Here is an 18,706-nt window from a genome sequence, read left to right on the forward strand (position 1 = left end):
AGCCTAATACAGAATTCACCTTTATAAAAACAAACAAACAAAAAACCAAAAAACAAAAAAAGGAACCATCTTGCAAGCCATATGAACAAGATTAAGAAGAGATCTATGTAACGGCAAATTCAGAAGATATAGTCAATGTTTTTTTATCTTACCACCCTGGAAGTAGGGACACAAGCAGCTCACTTTTCTCTCCTGAATGATTTGCAATTCACAAATTTTAGCTAAAAACATTTTTCATTATTCTCATTTTATAGATGGAGAAACAGAAATTCAGAAACTATCAGACTGTGGCTTCATTATCAAACCTCCTAGACATGCATATGTGTGTGTATATAGACATATACACACATAAAAAAACATGTCTATATCTATATCCATCCAATTACTTCAAACTTAGTCTACAAAGACTAATAAGGTCCACTGGATTTATACAGAATATACTATATAAGATCCTAGGTATTGCCAAGCATGGTAGCACACACCAAGCCTTTAATCCTAGTACTCAGGTGAATCTCCATGAGTCTAGTCTACATAGTAAGTTCCAGGACAGCCAGAGATACACAATGAGACCTTGTCTCAAAAACAACAAAACCAAACCAAAAATGATCCAAAGTATGGGGCTAGGGAGATGGTCATTGGGTAAGAGCACTTGCTACAAAAGCATGTGGACCTGAATCTAAAGCTATATATAGAAAGCCAGGTGTAGCCACTTGTGCCTATAATCCCAAAACTGGAGCAGGGAGAGGTAGAGAGGGGATTGCTGGGACTTGCTGGCTGCCAGTCCAGATAAAGAAACAGGTTCAGTTACAGATTCTGTCTTCTTCAAGGGAGTAAGACAGAGTGAAATAAAGGTACTTGAATGTCCTCGCTCAACATCTCCACGGGCACATGTCGGAGCCCACTAGGTTTCCTAGTGGCAGGATCCAGCAGGACTGCATAGGAGGTTGATTGGACCATGGGCCTGGGTACCAGGTGTTTGTAAGGGTCTAACTAGCAATGGGGAGGTCTTTTGCTCCACCCCTTGGCATTGTTATAAACAGACCTTTGGAATAAAGTTCTGGGCCGGTGGATAAGGATCCAGGCCCACCCGAGTCTATCCTGTGTTTCTCTCTGTTTCTAACTAAGTCTCTTATCCCTCATTCCTCAAGAGTTCCCGAGGTATATAAGTGTGGGGGCGGGTCTGCTACATGCACACAAGTATATACACGTATGTATACACACACACACCCCTCATTAGGTCACAGATGCTGCCCTTGTAGAGGATCAGCCATGCCTTACCTATATGGTACCTTCCCTAAAAGACAAAATTCCTAAAATGCAGCAGCCCCAAAGTAGGGTGGACAACAGACTTCGCTTCTTAAACTACAGCCTTCTATCCTACCTAGTACCTTCTCTAAAGACTTAGAGACTTCTCCCTCTAAGTTCAGAGGCTCCTGCCCCCAAGTGTATTCGAGTAAGGAAGTTTCTTTGTTCTGCAGGTTGCTGTTGGATACCCTGCTTCCTTCACTGTAAGTGGCCAGCATGGCTAAGCTATCCTATCCTCCTCAGCACACTCCTGTCTATGGAACTTGAAATCTTTATGATTTAAATCTCTCTCAATCTCTCCCAACCCAGGTGCTTGCACTATACAACAAATACTTAACCATTTTAGAATAAGAACAAATGATAGAGAGCACAGAAAGATTCCCAACTGATTTGTTAAGCTACAAAACACTGATAACATGAAGAAAAGCAGTGATGGGAAGAAGAATTTCGGATGGTATGTAAGAGAGCAGGACCTAAATCAGCACACTGAGTACAGAAGAGCACCTTACTAATGTGTGTGAGCACCAACTAAGCCACTGAGGGCCTGGATAGAGAGAGAAGGGAAAAGGGGAGTCTGTCCTCTGCCTGATATCTACCTTTCTCCCACTCTTGGGCCTGAGAGCTCCTGGTTCCCAGACCTTTTGAACTCAGACCAGAACTTCTAACACTTAGTTCCCAAACATTTGCATTTGGACTGGAATTCTATCAGTTTTCCTCAGCCTCTAGCTTGCAGACAGCAGATCATAGTATGTTTCTGTCTTCATAACAACATAACAAAACAAAACAAAAATCTTTCTGTGTATCTGTGACATTTGTTTCTCTGGAAAACCCTAATGAATGCAACCTCCATGATTTAATGCCTATCTATTTAATGAGATCCTTTCCCCAAGAATGAAAGTATGGATCAGTAATTAAAAATACTAGAAGAGCTTGGCTCCTGAAACAGAGTGAAATGTAAGTAGACTCCATAGTCACTTCAGTGTCATAAGGAACTCTAGTCATCTGCTAATGAAACAGTGAGAAATGTTTCTTTTCACATTCAGCACAATTCCAACTGTATATATTTTCACTGCTAGAGAATTAGTTTTTCAGTGGCAAAGAAACCCCAGTGCCTCCTTCAACCAAGGAGAAGCAGGTCACATTACTTTTCTAACTTCTATTCTAGTGTTTACACTCCCTCGCCTTGATTCTTTTATCCATCTCTCGAGGAATATGTGGAACTGAGAAATGAAATGGAGCCCAGAGAGGTGGTGAACTGAACTGAGACTGAAGTAGATGGTTCACAATGAGTTCAAGGACAGCCAGAGTTACATTTCCTATTTCTGAGCGAGAGAGAGCGAGAGAGCGAGAGAGAGCGAGAGAGAGCGAGAGAGAGCGAGAGAGAGCGAGAGAGAGAGAGAGAGAGAGAGAGAGGAGGGAGAGGGAGGGAGAGGAGGGAGGGAGGAGAGGGGAGAGGGAGAGGGAGGAGGAAGAGGAAGAGGAGAAGAGAAGAGAAGAGGAGAGGAGGAGGGAGGAGGAGGAGGAATGAAATGAAATGGCCCAAACAAAGGTGTCTGTACCACATATAAAAGCCATGTGTTCTATAGACCTAGTAAAAGTGACAAACAAAACAGTTTTTAAAGTTTATCCATGTGTGTGTGCGCGCGCGCTCTAAAAGAGGGTATCAGATCCCCCTGGACCTGGGAACTGAAATGGAGTCCTCTGGAAAAGAAAATGAATGACTCAACCTCTGAGCCATTTCTCCAGTAAGGGATTAGTTTGTTTTGACACTACTTAAATGTATTTAATTTGACAATTATTTTCTTACACTTTGTAAAAACTACAAAAGTTGAACAGTTCAACTGAAACACCTAATCAACAATTAAAATACTGATTTAAAGAAAAATGTGCTCTAGATTTTAAACACTGAATTTACTGATGAAGCACCCTGCAGTCAGAAGGCTCAAGGCACAGACTGAAGACAAGTCGTGCTGGTCACAGTTCTAGTCAAGGCAAAAGCTAGCGCTGGAGAGAAGCGCAGCAGAGCACCACAGTGCAGTTCACCACTATCCATGTACCTTGTTCCAGGGGATCTGGTCCTCTCCTCTGACCTCTGCAGGTCAGCACAAAACACCCAGACACAGAAAATAGAAATAGATAATAAATCTTAAAAACAGCATTCGCAAAGAGGTAAGTGAAGGATGTGCACTTAGAAAGGTGGGGATAGGGTTAAAAAGAAAATTTAACGAAGATAAAGCTGCTGTCATCCCTTAGGTGGACGCACAAAGTAAAGAATAAATACCCCCCCCCTTTTTTTTCCTCCTCTGAATCCAATATCCAACCAGGGCCTCAAATTTGGCTAAATTCAACTAAAAGTCAACAAGAGGACAACTGAGATAATTCTTAGAGGTTAATGCTCTGGATCACAAAGCAAGGCAGAGGGGTGAATGAAGAAGAGTGGATGTAGCAGTTGGAGCAGCGGGTTAGCATTTACGAGTACTTGTTGCTCTCACAGAGGACCTAAGTCCTGTACCCAGCACCCACATGACGGCTCACAATGGTCTGTGTAACTCCAGTTCTGTCTTCTGACCTCCAACGGTCCAAGGCACACATATCTGGTGTGGTACACACGTGGTGCAGAAGAACATTCATATACCTAAAATGAAAACAACTAAAACACTCGGGAGACAGAGGCAGGCGGATCTTTGTGAGTTTGAGGCCAGCCTGGTCTACAGAGCAAGTTCAGGACAGCCAGGGCTCATGGAGAAACCCTGTCTCAAAAAAACTATTTAAAAAAAAACTGGGGGGAAGGGCAGGGTCTCTCTCTATTATGTAGCTCTGGCTTTCCTGGAACTCACTATGTAGACCAGGCTGGCCTTGAACTCTCAGAACACTACCAGCCTCTGCCTCCTGGGTGCTGGGATTAAAGACAGGTGCCACCAGGCCTGGCCTATGGTTTTTAAAATGGGACCTGGAGGATGTGGTGGGAGTGGTAAACAAAAAATACCCAGCATCAGAAGAAACTTGGGAGTCAAGACCTCAGCCATCTTTAGTGACAACAATACTCTAGAACAGTGGTTCTCAACCTGTGCATCAAGACCCCTTTGGAGGTCAAGTGACCCTTTCACAGGACTCGTATATCAGATATCCTGCATATAGGATATTTACATACGATTCACAACAGTAGCAAAATTACAGTTATGAAGTAGCAACGAAGTAATTTTACAGTTGAGGGTCATCACAACAGTAGGAACTGTATTGAAAGGTCGCAGCATTAGGAAGGTTGAGAACCACTGCTCTAGGAGTCTGTGATCTCCATTATAAATATGGATATCAATCACTCTAAACAGAAACTAGGAGAATAATGTGAAATCAACTTTTGACAAAGTATCTAAGTAAACCTAACTTATTACTGAAGTAAAATGTAAGCTATGTCTCTCTGGTACCTCACACAATGTGTAGCTCATAGAAAATAGTATTTGCTACAAAAAATGCTTCAGGTTTGCTATTGCTGACGTGTCCTTATTAAACCATAGTTTTCCTACACATAATTTTTTTTTTTGTTTGGTTTGGTGGGGTTTTTGTTGTTGTTTGTTTTGTTTTTGAGACGAGGTTTCTCTGTGTAGTTCTGGGTGTCCTGGAACTCACTCTGTAGGCCAGATATCCGTCTGCCTCTCCCTCCAGAGTGCTGGGATTAAAGGCGTGTACCACCACTGCCTGGTCTATAGGTAAAATTTTAAATTGTGAAAACAATCTTTTTTACCCCACAAGTTGCTATGGGATATAATAAAATATGTTAAATATGTTAGGTATCTTGACACTATAGAATTTCAAGGATTACAGATTCAAAGTATTCTATTGATAACATCTCCTAATCATGTCCTTAAGTAAATGACTTATAATTCACTAGAGGTACCCTGGAAACGAGGAAGGCTAGGTGAGAAATGTCTGCAGACCAGGACTAGGGAGACAGCTGTTAGTTCTCTCCCCAAAATCAAACTTTAAAAAAGCACAGTATGCTAGTGAGTTCATCTCCCCCGCACCCCAAAATATATGCCCACACAAAGTCTGCAGACTAAAATAATAATAATACTTCAAGAGAAAATCCTGACGGTGACCTTCCCTTATTTATATAAAGACTTAGTTTTATATAAGAAACATGGCGCCATGTTGATATCTTTTTAAAAATTTGTATTTGATTGTACAGCTATTTTCCAATGAAAAATTTTTACAATTCACATCTTTGTCTTTATGACCTTTGTTTTTTCCACTTAGAAATGGCTTACACATTTCAAGACTATACTTTAAATTAATGGACTGGTAATAGCTTCAGGTACTTGCCACTAAGACTGACCACCTCAGCCCAATCCCTGGAACCTACATAACAGAAGGAGAGACCCTCCACTTATAGCCAAATGTAATTTAATGAATTTTGGGGTGAGGGGAGGACCTCACTGTGTAACTCTGGCTAGCCTGGAACTTGCTATGTAAACCAGGCTGGCTTCAAACTCACAGAACTGCTTGTTTCTGCCTCTCAAGCACTGAAAAATATAATTTAAAATTAAATAAAACTCTATATTGTCTTCTGCTACTTCTAAAGTTTATTTTTCCCTAAATTTTTGATTCATTCAATATTTTAATATAAGCAAAAGATCAAACTTTTACTTCTAAATAGCTGCCCAATTATTTTAACACTAATTATTTAATAATGACTTTCGCTCCATCCAACTCATTAAACGGATAAAGTCACATCTTGGTGCATGAATCCCCTACTATCTTTTAAATGACGTGGACTTCTAAAATAAGCACCTGAAGTAGACTACTAAGATGCTGTGTTCCTGGTGTTTATTTCCCTCAATGCTCATCAACATCTTTTATTATAGCAACAGTTTTTTGAGTAGTAAAAACTACTAACTTCAATTTATTTCATTAATAAACAACTTTAAAATGCATGTATAAATACATGTAAAATATATATGTATATATATACATATATACATATATATGTATATATGTATTTTACATGTATTTACATGTATAAATACATGTAAAATACATGTATCCCTACTTTATCGGTTCACTTTTTGTTCATTTTTACATTTAAACACTGTTCCCTTTTAATTGAAAACATTCAATCTTTACCTTATCCAAATGTGATTTTTAATTTGATGTTTTAAAATATAGAAATTAAGATTTTAATTGTCACATTTATGAAACTCCTTTAGAAATTATTGTACTAGTTTTTAGGCTTACAACCCCTTTCAGAGGGGCCAATGAGATGGCTCAACAAGTGCTTGCCACCAGGTCTGATGACCTGAGTTCAATTCTGCAAGCTGAAAAGTTCTCTGACCTTCACATTCATGCCCAGACACACATGCCCCAGCCCTTCAAAAATGTAGTTAAAAATAATTCTTTCAAAGACAGAGCCAATTTGTGGTGGTTTGAAAGAAAATGCCCCCATCGGCTCATTGGTGTGGAACTATTAGGAGATGTGGCCTTGTTGGAGTAGGTGTGGCCTTGCTGGAGTAGGTGTGGCCTTGCTGGAGTAGGTGTGGCCTTGCTGGAGTAGGTGTGGTCTTGTTGGAGTAGGTGTGGCCTTGTGGGAGGATGTGTGTCACTAGGTGAAGAGCTTTGAGGTCTCAAAGTTCAAGCCATGGCTCTGTCTCTTCCTGCTGCCTCAAATCAAGATGTGGAACTCTCAGCTCCTTCTCTAGCACTGTGGCTGTCTGCGTGCTGCCTTGCTTCCCGCCATGACGATAATGGACTAAACCTCTGAACTGTATGCCAGCCTCAATTCAACGTTTTCCTTTAGAAGAAAATGCTTTATAAAACCATGCTGTTATCATGGTCTCTTCACAGGAATAACTAAGACACTATTTTTCAACGGGTTTGCCATTTCTGGGGCTCTTCATTTCTTCATGAGGCTCACGTCTGTCCCCAAATCTGGTATCATCTTCCTGCAGCCTTCGACCCTTCTTTAATACATCTTGGTGCGCAGCTCTCACAGCAGCAAGCTGTTTTCTTCAAGTCCCCTTTAGGCAATGTGATTCTTTTTCTTTTTGTCTTAATTTATATGCTTGGTATTAAGCATTATAATGGTTTTTTTTCTGGTTGCTGTGATAAAACACCCAACCAAAACAGCAACTTAAGGTTTATTTTGGATTCATAGTTCAAGAATACAGTTCATCACAGCAAGAAGCAAGGTAGCTGGCCTCCACATGCACACACACTTAGATGTGAATATAGGTCACATTGCATCTAGGTAGAAAAATGCCAGCGCTCAACTTGATTTTTCCTCATGATGCTGCCTATGTTCAGGGTAGGTCTTCTTTCTCCAATTAGACCTTTCTAAGAACACCCTTATACATATCCAGAGACATGTATCAATGATGACGCTAAATGGTGATTAGCCATCACAAGCAGTGTGGTTAAGATGTTTTCTTTGTATTAATTTTGTTTGAGACTCAATGAACTTCTTGGATTTTAAATTAATTCAAACATTTAAGGAATTACTTCTTTTCACATCTTTAACTCTAATATTTTCTCTCTCTCTCCTCTGCTTATGGAATTGTAATTGTACGTTTGACAACTTAAGTTTGTTCAGTGGCCAATATGCTCATTTTGTGTCTCTTTCCCCCCAATTCATTAACTTGGCAGCTTTTCTTATTCTACCTTCAATTTTATCAACCTTTCCTTTTACCATCTTCTATCTGCTGCCATTTCCATCCAGTGTATGTGTATGTGTGTATGCTACGTGTGTTCATGCCCTCAAAGTCTCTAAAAAGATGTTGAATGCCCTGAAGCTGGAGTTACAGTCAGTTGTGAGTTGTTTGATATGAGTGCTGGGCAGCAAACTCAGGTCCTTTGGAAGAACAACAAGCGCTTATTCTGACCTGAGCCATCTCTCTAGCCTGAAATGGCCTTTCTCATTAGTATAGTCAGCCACTTGGAAATCTGGAATACATTATCAAATACATTTCTTGAAAGTAAATACAGAGCTTTTAGTCTTCTTGCATCTACATAGCTAGACAAACCTAACTCTAGCGATCTAATATTAAAAATTGAACAAATACTTTCACAGCATTATTCCTAAATATGGAAGGATGGGACAAATCATTAGCATCAATAAGTATTCATTTTTCAAAAATCCACTCCGGACTTGAAACGTATCATTTTCCAACACCATATACACACCTTCTACCCAAGATACTTTCTATGATTCTCAGAAACAGAAACTATAAGTTCAGAATAAACTATTCCCACATGCCAAAGCCTTCCAAAAGAGGTATGTCTTGAACAGCTTCACACCCACCTGCCACATTGACCTATTTAAGCCCTGTTCTTTACTGGAAAGTAGAGCAGAATGGTGCTCTGTAGTTTCAGTCAAACTCATTATAAATAATATACATTATCTGATCAATTAGAAAACAGTAAGCTGCTATAAAAGAAGGTAGTATTTGTTCAACTGGGAAAAAGAAAGATTAAAAACATTCTGGCCAGCACAACAAACAATGTATTAAAAGGGAGACAGTAAACACTTAACTACTGACTCCTGAGAGGCATTAACTAAAGAACAATTTGAAAAGCAGCCATTGAGAAACAGAGAGGTCTCCTAAGATAGGAGAACATTAACAGGTTCTAAAACCCTGGACCACTTCACAAAAACTATCTAGGTGGAAACATACCTTCTAGAACCGAAGGTGGGGTAGAGGCAGGCCTAGAAATGTCATTTGGGAGTTGTAATAGGGGTGATGTGTAAAATCACGAGCATGGATGAAATCACCAAGGGCACACCTATAGACAGGTGGGCAATCAGTCCTCTGGCACTTCAACATTAGGGTACAGGACAGATGTGAAGGAGTCAGCACAGGAAAGAGAAAGGTGCGAGAGGAACCAGACTTGAAGGAGCAGAACTTGTTAGTTTATCCCTATCAGCAGTTTATCTACCCCTCCCCCAAAATATCAACTACACCTTAAAAATGAAGAGCAAAAAAAAAAAAAAAGAACAAGCTGGGAAAAAAAAGAGGAAAAGGAGTAAAAGTTACAGAACAGATCATCTTATAGGATATAATCTATTTCTTAAGCCTGTTGAGGCTGAAGGGTATTAACACACTTCCCCTGACAATTCTAAGAAAGGATTAGAATGTAACTGTCTAGTACCTGATAATCATGCATGACTGAAAGGCCAGATAAGCACCAATCTTTGGTTTATTAAAGACTTTTGATTATATATTAGTTTCCTGTGGGTGCTGTCAAATACCCACAAACTAGTGGTGCTTAAACAGGGATTTACTTCTTCTGTTCTGAGATTATAAGCAGAGCTGTATTCTTCTGCAGCTCTGGGGGAGAGTCTATTCTACGCCTCTTCCAGCTTCTGACTATGAGCAATTCTTGGGTTTGGGCTGTATTACTCCAATCTTGGTCCCCCCAGTCACACTAACTTCTCTTCTTCCATGTCTTCTATAATTTCCTGTCTTTCCCTTGTAAGGGCAGCTGTCACTGGATTTTGAGGCAGCCTGGACCTCACTGTAACGGACTCTACACTGTGGAGAGAGCAGGGTTCAGAGGAGCCAACAGGGCACTCCATTTGCAGTAATCTCACTGGGGTTTCTTCTGTTCTACACCCAGCCTTGGGAAGACAAGGTACTACTAATGAAAGACCTCTTCTGCAGAGTCTTGTCTGAGTGGCCAGTGCTGCACATGCCTAGTTAACTTATCGTACCCCAGTACCATAAAGGACAGCACACTCCCTCATCTGACAGGGAGAGAGAATGAGGGACAAAGGGAAGCTGAGCAACATCCAGGTCCCCTTTCAACACAACACAATAATCCTGCAATAGCGAGTGCCAATTCTGTAGTTGGCTTCAAAAGACAGGGTTAAAAAAAAAAAACTATCAAGATGGCAATAAAAAAGATGAAGATTTCTGCAGGAAGGAATATGCCACACAAAATACTCAGAGCTACACTCTACTGTGCAGATGAAAGAATGAAAAGTCACCTATTTATTATGTTGAAATGATATTTTGGGTGTATTGGGCTAAATAAAATTCATTACAAAAATAAGTTTGACTTTAAATCTTCTACTTTCTTAATGACACTGGCACGTCTTAAATTACAGTTGTGGCTCACACAGTGTCTCTACTGAAATAGCGGTTTGGGGCTGGGAACGCAGCTCAGCTGGTAAAGTGCTTGCCTGGCATGCACACGGCCCAGAGCTCCACCCCAGCCCAACACAACCAGAGCTGATAACACTTAAGGGAAGGCGACGACGACGACGACGACGACGACGACGACGACGACGACGACGGGTCAGGAATTCAAGCCAGCCTGGGACATGCACAATGAGAGGGAAGAGAACAGAGAGATGGGAATACACGAGAGTGTGATCTCACACTGTATTTATTCACTTAGCAAATACTTATTCAATACTAAAATCATTTCACTACATGCTGTACTAAGTGCTAAGACCTTCAGCATGATCAAAGAAAACAATTCTGCCACCACAGAGCTTACATCACCTACTACACATTTTTATGTGATCATGAATAAAAATAATAATTGTAACCTTTTGAGATACAAATGACAAGGCTTGATTTAGAAATTATCAAATATAAATCTGTAATTCCAGATTAATGACGACTTGTCTGGTGACAAGGTAGTTTTTAGTATTATATTATACTCATCCAGAAACTTTGTTTTTGTTTTAGAGACAGGATCTCACTATGTAGCTCTGGCTGGCCTACATAGGCTGGTCTAGAACTCAGAGATTTACCTACTTCTGCCTCCTGCTACTGTTACCAGGATCCTAATAGCTTCTCGGTCTTCTCTAACTAGTTTGTTCCCTATGATACAAAGTGAGAAGTTCAAGTGGCAACATGCTAGGTATTCACAGTACAAGGGCTTTTTTTCACTCTTAGGGGTCTCTAGAGTGGAGTAGAATAAAAATGTTAGGGTATATACTTTTAAGGAGACAACTCCAGCTTTGGATGAACAGTTCTGAAGTTTCTTTTGGGCTTAAATAAACAAAGGTAGTTTCTGACCAAAACTGTGCTTCAAAATTCAATGTACAAACTTATCTTTTTTTTTTTTTTTTTTTTTTTGGTTTTTCGAGACAGGGTTTCTCTGTGTAGCTTTGCGCCTTTCCTGGAACTCACTTGGTAGTCCAGGCTGGCCTCGAACTCACAATGATCCACCTGGCTCTGCCTCCCGAGTGCTGGGATTAAAGGCGTGTGCCACCACCGCCCGGCACAAATTTATCTTTTAAGCTAAAAGAGTTAACTAGTTCTCTCCTACTGAGACCTTCACATAGCAAAACCTTTCCAAACAGGGCTTCTAAAACAAATCAAAAGAACTGGAGTGATGGCCCAGCAGATATCTGGGTTTGATTCCCAGGACCCACATGGCAGTTCACAACCATCTGCAACCTCTTCTAGCCCCTCAAAAATACGTGCTATATGTACGTGCTATATAGAAATATATGTAGCCAAAACATACATACTCATAAAATAAAAATTTTAAAAATTAGAAAAAGAACCAAATCAACAATTAGTAATTTTCTAGCAAATGAATTTTAAAATGCTAGCTGGGAACGGTAGTGGGCATGTAACCCGTAACCCTAGCACTTGGGAGGTGGGAGGATTAAGAATTCAAGGTCATCCCCAACTGCACAGTAAATTCCTTTGAGACCAGCCTGGGCTATACAAGCCCTTGTCTCAAAAATCCAGGAAACAAAATAAAACACTAGATAACCTCAAGAGAAGAAGACTATACAAGAATTTTAAGGTAGCAGAATAGCTTCCAAAATAATGTTAACAATAAAACAATTATTAAGCTGGAGAGACAGCTCAGTGGTTAAAGTATTTACTACTTCTGCAGACAGCCTGGGTTCAGTTACCAACATGGCAGTTCACGCACGCCAGTAACTCTTCTAACTCCTTCAGCCCTGCACTCATGAAGTGCACATACATATACTCAGGCACACACACATGGACATAAAGTATTCAGGGGCTGGAGAGATGACTCCTTTACGAACACTGGCTGCTCTTCCAGATGACCTGGGTTTCATTCCCAATACCCTCATGGTAGCTAACCAATGTAACTCCAGTCCCAAAGGAATCTGATGCCCTCTTCTGGCTGCCACAGAAACTGCACACATGTCCTATACTAGATTTACATGCAGGCAAAACACACACACAAAAATACAATAATTCTTCAGATATTACTGATAACAACAATGAAAACAATATAATAATATCTTTTTTGGTTTTTTTTTTTTTTTGAGACGGGGGTTCTCTGTGTTGATCTGGCCGTCCTGGAACTAGCTCTGTAGAGCAGGCTGGCCTCAAACTCAGAGATCCACCTGCCTCTGTCTCCCAAGTGCTGAGATTAAAGGCGTGCGCCACCACTGCCCATCCCAGTACTATTTTTTTTTATTTAAAAAAATGCTTTCCCCCCCATTTTCATATATCAAGTATCACTAATGTATGACAACTATAGAGAAACAATGAAGTATCCAAATTTTAAACACCTACAATTATTTCAGTGTCTACCACCATGTGAAATACAAATGTTTTAGGCAATGAATACTTTCCTTCACTCTTCAGCTGCATAAGTGTGCTTGTTCATAAGCTGCTTCAACATTATGCATCTTCTATCAGTTAACAAAGAATTGGCATAGTGACTTTAAAAAAGGACGAGAGAAAAATTATTCTTTGTTGGAGAGGGGGAAAACTGCCTAGGTTTAGAAAATTCAGTTATTCTCCACTGGTAATCTCACACTTCTGAACAGGAGTCAGGGTAAAGGCTTTCATTCAGCCAATGTATTCCCTATGTGAGTGTGAGTCTTTCCAAACAGGCTACAACTTTGTTCTGAAGAGGTAGCTGGACAAATGGAATGTAACATGCAATCAAACAGTCATTTAGAAACTCAACTTTACTTTGGCTGTTAGCCCAAGATGCTCAAGTTTTTTATCTAAACCTCAACAATAAAATCAATAAAAGAGCATATGCCTGGTCAGTCAGACAGGCCTGCATTTGACAACCGTCACCTAGGTACCCTCAGGAGGACAAGTGACGATCCTCTAAAACTCTATTTGCTGAGTGGGGAAGATACAAATGAATAACTCTAATATAAAAGTACCCAAATTTATCACCACCTTACTCTGGGCCAAGCACTTGACAATTCAAGTTATCACAAGTAGTTTGCCTTCTTAGAAGCTTCAGGAAACTGTATTTCTCAGTCTTCAGTACCCTGCAGGTGATGGTGATTGTTGTTACTAGTGTTTATTGTTGTTTACCATGGAGTCAGCTAATTGCTTTTAACAACTTTCCCACCTCAACCTCTGGAGTAGCTAAATTACAAACAGATACTAACACCAAGAGGTGGAAGGCAGGTGATCAGAGAACCTATGTGTATTAGGTGGTAAGGGCTGACTAGAAACCAAAGGATTTCTGTTTAATATCTAAGTGTTCAGGAAAAACCAGGACCTGCCATGCAAATATACAAGATCCTTCCAAAAGACAGGAAAGAAGAAAAAAAGACAAGGAGTACTAAGATATTTGCCTTGCATAGCCCTATCCTCAGGACTAGAGACACACACACACACACACACACACACACACACACACACACCCCTCTAAAATTGTGCATACATATATATCCCATTAAAGAACAATGGTGACTTCTAGCCGGGCAAGGAGCACAGGCCTTTAATCCTGTCAGTCGTATGAACTCATGGTTAGCCAAGATCAAGATCCAGGCCAACCAAGCTACACGGTGAAACCCTATCTCAAAGAGTGACGACTCCCAAGTACATTACACAAACAATTGCAAAAATATTTTGACTACCAGTGTTCAAACATGGCAAGTCAGTCCATTTACTTCCTACCAGGTGCTAAGTATCTTTAACAACACTTAAGAAAATAACATGGTACTCTCATTTTGCCAGATTAAAAAAGGCACCAAAATTTCAACAAACTGTGACAAATATTCAAAGTTAAATTCTAGCATTAGCTAGACAACAGTACAACGAACAATTCTTTATATTAATTCTAATATTCAGCTGAGGCATCTCCAGGACGAGACATTCAGGAAGCTATTTTAGTAAGGAATAGGCTGTGTTTCAACTTCTAAAATAATCCCGAGATTTAAAAAAAAAAAAAAAAATTAATCTTACTGGGGCTCAAATGAGAACCCTGAGATAACATTTTTTTCTTTCTCAGAAAGACACCTTGCAATGGAATTAAAATTTTGTGCCATGGTCATATGAAATTTAAACTTACACTGTATACAGTAATTTAAAAAATTAAAAAGGGGGGCTTGTTTTTGTTTTGCATAATTTGGTTTAGTAAGTCCCAAGACTTAATACCAAATCCTTTCCCAAGAAATTGCATGTACCAAGAAAAGAACATCTGAAAATAAGGTCATCGCCATTTTCTAAATATTTACATTTTAATTCAATACAGGCTGCTCGATGTTAAAGAAGCTTAAGCAGGCAAATATGGAAATGGCTTGAATTACAAACAGAAGCGGTAGGATGTGCACTGAGACCGGTGAACAGCAAAACCGGAAGAAAAAAAAAGAACAAGTATATCGTCACACTACATACAATAAAACGGGTCAATGAATCCAGGTTAAAATAAGAAACAAACAAACAAACGAAAAAAGACAGCCAGGTGTACACACACACACACACACACACGAACGTAGAATGATCAAAATATTTTGAAAGCACCAGCCACGGAAAGGACAGCTTTCATGTTTGCCGTTTGCTATCATTTCAAACCAACCTTTCTCGCCCACCTCCAGGTTTGAAAATTGCAGCGGCATTTAAAGGCCGTCCTTTCTAACCTTACCGACATCCCCAACGGCAAATCTTACACAAAGTAAAGCACCAGCCATGTATTTCTACCTCCAAGGGGCCAATGAGCAAAAAATGAAACCTTTCTTTCTCCCATATATAGCCTTCACCATCCTCTTCCCTCTTTTATTCGCTGCCCTTGTCTCGGGATTAATGAACCCTGAACTACTTCTTCCCATTAATGGAAATGGAAAAAGAGGGAGAGCAACGGCAGAGTGGAATCCCAGACCGTAGGGAAAGCTGGAAATTCATAGTGGCCTCGCTCCCGGGAAGGGGGAAGAGCCGGAGGTGGAGTCCCGGAAGACCCCGCTCCCACGCTCACCCCAGGCCGCACGGCTCGCCGCGCGGGTGCCGAGTGTGTGCTCATCTCCCCGCCGCCCTCCCGGGCCCAGGGGCGGCCTCCGGGGGCGAAGTCCGCGGCGAGTCCGCGGCGAGGCCCGGAAAGCGTCCCGTTAGGGCCGATTTCACCCGTCAGGAATGCGCTCCGCCCCCGCCGCCTCCCCGCGGCGGCCGCCCTCGGCTCTCGCCCCGCTCCGGGCAGCGCCGCGCGCGGCCAGTCACCGCACCGCCGGGCCGCGGAACCCGCACCCCGGCCCGCGCCCCGGGGGCAGCCGCGCGCGTCTCCCGGCCCCGGTCCGCGGCCTGAGCGGCGCCTCGAATCCCCGACCGTAGGGAGGCGCCCGGCCCCCGCGGCTGCGGCGCCCGCCGTACCTCAGCTCCTCAGGGCGGCGGCGGCGAGGGGCGGCGGGCGAGCAGGCCCATCCCGCGGAGGCAGAGGCCGGAGGGAGGACGGAGGTCGGCCCCTCAGCCCCGCCGCGGAACCTTCTCAGCTGGGGCAGGAGCTGCCGGTGCCAGCGTTGCGGGCGGCCGCTTTCCCGAACTCCCCTCGGGGACTCCAGCCGGACCGCCGCAGCCGGGGACCAGCGCCTCAACTGCCATTCTCCCCCGCCCTCGCCCCTGGCCCCGCCCCCGCCGCCCACTCCGGCCCCGCCCCGCCCGGCCCCGCCCAGCGCGCGCCCTGCGTCTTGGCGTCACGCCCCTCCCCCTCCGGGGCCAGCCCCGCTCGCCGCCCGGGTGCGGCCGCCCGCAGGCTCGCGCACGTTGGCCTCGCGCCGTGCGCTCTCGCCGCCCGCCCGCCCGCCCTGCCGCCGGCTGCCGCTCGCCCCGGGCGCCCCGGACAGGAGGGCGGGCGACGCCGTTCTGCTAACCCCGACCACGTCTCTCTGAGTGACCGGTGGGGACGGCAGGAGCCACGCCCCGGGTGCAGCGCGTCCTGGGCTGGAGGACCCTGACCCGGCACTTGGCTGTCGACTCTCCCCCTTTGTTTCTCACGGTTTCACCTGCTTGATTGGCAGCCCCCCTCCGGAGAGCCGAGCCAAAGCGGGTTTCTGCTGCTCTCCGTCCTCAAAGAAGTATTTCAGCCCTTGTCGATCTCTGGGAAATTCAACGTTACTTTAATCCAGCCCGTGTGTTCCATTCTCCGTTTCTTAATCAACCCAGTCAGCAGACCCCCTCTGAATTTCTCACCTATTCAAGATTTGCTATAGATTCTTAGTTGAATAAACAGATCCTTTGCCAGTCCCAATCCCATCCTCTCCTAGTTTATTTTGGGGGAGGATTTAAATCATTTCCTTAGAATACTAAGAAATGGATGTGATGGATGCCAAAATGTCCATTCACCATCTGTTACTTAATCTAAATATATCACTTTTGATCCTTATTTCAGTGTGTCTAAATTAAAAACTAACCGAGGAGCCGTATCTTTTCAAACCCCACTTGGCATCTTTGGTAACCCAGTAAATTTTTCCCAGTTAGAAACAGGCTGGGCAGTTTAAGGTTCAGTATTTTTGACCACACATCTTAAAGGAAGTAATTTCGGATATGATTTTCATTTGTTGGAAGTTGAGAGCCTTATGTGTTCACCTTTAAATGCTACCTGAAGACTGCATGCAGTATACCATAATCTACAGGACACTTTAAGCCTACAAACAATGCGAGAATAACTTTACAGTATAGATTGGGCAATGGCTGGGAAAGAGTCTTGAGTTGTGCAAAATACCAATGGTCTTGCACTCTGTATAGCCGTCATGGTTCTCAGAGATTCAGTTTCTTTTCTGTCTTCTTAGAAATTGGAAGGATGTGTATTCCTCACTAGGCCAATATTCATGTATTAAGAAAGAGGTACATCTGTTGGACATCTCACTTGAATCTATAAAGGCACCTTGTGCTCAACAGTCTTATGTCAACTTGACACAAGCTAGTCATTTGAAAGGCAAGATCCCCAAGTAAGAAAATGCCTCCCCATAAGACCAGGGCTGTCGACAAGGCTGTAAGGCATTTTCTAATTAATAATTGATGGAGGAGGGCCCAGTCCATTGTGGGTGGTTCTATTCCTGAGTTCTATAAGAGAGCAGGCTGAGCAAGCCATGTGGAGCAAGCCAGTAAGCAGCACCCCTCCATGACCTCTGCATCAGCTCCTGCCTCCAGGTTCCTGTCCTGAAGTTCTTCATTAATGAATAGTGATTGGAAGTGTAAACCAAGTAAGCACTTTCCTCCCCCAACTTGTTTGTGGTCATTTTTTTGTTGTTGTTGCTGCAGCCATAGAAACGGTAACTAAGACATACCTGTAGCTCAAGTCTGTCTGAGATGGGATAGGGATTTATCTAAAACAAACAAAACTTACTTCTTCCATTCAACCATGGCCATGCCAGAAATCTATGGTTCTTCCCAGACACTCTTCCTTCACTTTCTCTAAGTCTTATTTACAGTGCCCTCTAAACAGCTCTCTGCTCTCTCTTGGCTGTAGACCGAAGGGCAATCACTTCAAGTTTGGCTGCCTCCCACAGGTGAAATGTGTGATGTCTAGGCTGCACCCTAGTGAAGATGGTTCTGGGTAGCTGTCTGTTTGTTAAACTCCAGATGATACAATGTACATTGGAAACGGAAAGCCAATGCCACACCTCACCATCTCCAATGCCACACCTCACCATCTCCAATGCCACACCTCACCATCTCCAATGCCACACCTCACCATCTCCTCGGGTTCCCAGGTGTATTTTGCAGCACTCTCCTAATTTCCCATTGTGATCCATTCAGCGTTGGTTCTAGACGTAGTTTGCTGTGTGCTGAACTTAGAGACGTTTGCCCCAGGGTACAGCAGTGGAGCACACAGCCAATGTGTTTGTCCTAACAGAACTTACACGGGAGGGTGCGGCGGGAAGGATAAGGAATGAATTTCCCAGAGTGAGTGGTTTTAGTGGGAATGCTCCCGAACTCATACGTCAGAATACGTGTCCCCAGTTGGAGGAACTGTTTGGGAAGGATTAAGAGATGCAGCCTTGCTGGAGGAGTCCTGAGTCGGGCTTTGAGCTTTCAAAAGCCCCCTCCATCTCCAGTAATTCTCTCTTTACCTGGTGATTGGGATCAAGATCTGATAGTCAGCTGTTCCTGCCACCACCCCTTACTCTACCATCATGGACTATAACCCTCTGAAACCATACACCCAACTGATTTAAATCCTTAAGAGAAACTAGGAGGAAAAAAAATCCTGTTTTCTTTTGTAA

The 18,706-nt window shown here is 42.8% G+C and overlaps 1 protein-coding gene across 1 annotated transcript in view; it reads right to left on the reverse strand.

Moving 5' to 3' along the window:
• The window catches only part of Rnf19a (ring finger protein 19A, RBR E3 ubiquitin protein ligase), a 45,413-nt gene extending 29,827 nt beyond the window's left edge, over window positions 1-15,586 (reverse strand). Inside the window, 1 exon segment of the mRNA XM_028884486.2 lies at window positions 15,466-15,586. The gene's annotated coding sequence lies outside the window, so the exon portion shown is untranslated.
• Between the last annotated feature and the right edge of the window lie 3,120 nt (window positions 15,587-18,706).

The sequence above is a fragment of the Peromyscus leucopus genome, chromosome 20 (assembly GCF_004664715.2).
Source record: "Peromyscus leucopus breed LL Stock chromosome 20, UCI_PerLeu_2.1, whole genome shotgun sequence".
In the NCBI taxonomy this organism is placed as follows: Eukaryota; Metazoa; Chordata; class Mammalia; order Rodentia; family Cricetidae; genus Peromyscus; species Peromyscus leucopus.